Below are 521 nucleotides of genomic sequence, written 5' to 3'. Positions count from 1 at the left end.
GCGCTGCTGCCGAGCGGGCGCTGGGCGGCGGCGGGGCGGCGGCTCCTCAGGACGTGCAGGCGGTCGGCGTGGCCTGGCTCATACCCCCGCGCCCAGCAGCGCCGCGCGAGCGCTACGCTCCCATCATGGCTGCAGCTTCCGAGAGGGGAGGCCGCACCGCTCCGCCCCCTCCGCCACCCCGAAAAAATAGTCCCCGCCACATCGTCTCCCAGCCGCCTCCCGCTGCCGCGCCGCCCCAGCCAGAACCCCCCACCCCGAGACGCGCCGCTCCCCCGCCGCGCCGCCCCCCGGCATCCTGCGCTGTCCCCTCAGCGGGGGCGAGGCGGAGGGCGGAGGGATACGGATGGAGAGCAGCTCAGCGCGGCGCTATGACCGTCACGTGGGCTGTCCGCTGCGCTCGCGGCGGCCCCTCCCCCGCGGCGGAAGTGGCCTGGCCGGCTTGGGCGCTGGGTTGCACGAGGGGCGGGCCGTGGTGGTTGGTGCTTCGCTTGTCTGTTGGGATCGGCCTCCGCGGCCTTGTC

This window comes from Numida meleagris, unplaced genomic scaffold, assembly GCF_002078875.1.
Source record: "Numida meleagris isolate 19003 breed g44 Domestic line unplaced genomic scaffold, NumMel1.0 unplaced_Scaffold119, whole genome shotgun sequence".
In the NCBI taxonomy this organism is placed as follows: Eukaryota; Metazoa; Chordata; class Aves; order Galliformes; family Numididae; genus Numida; species Numida meleagris.
This window is presented reverse-complemented; position numbering follows the sequence as displayed.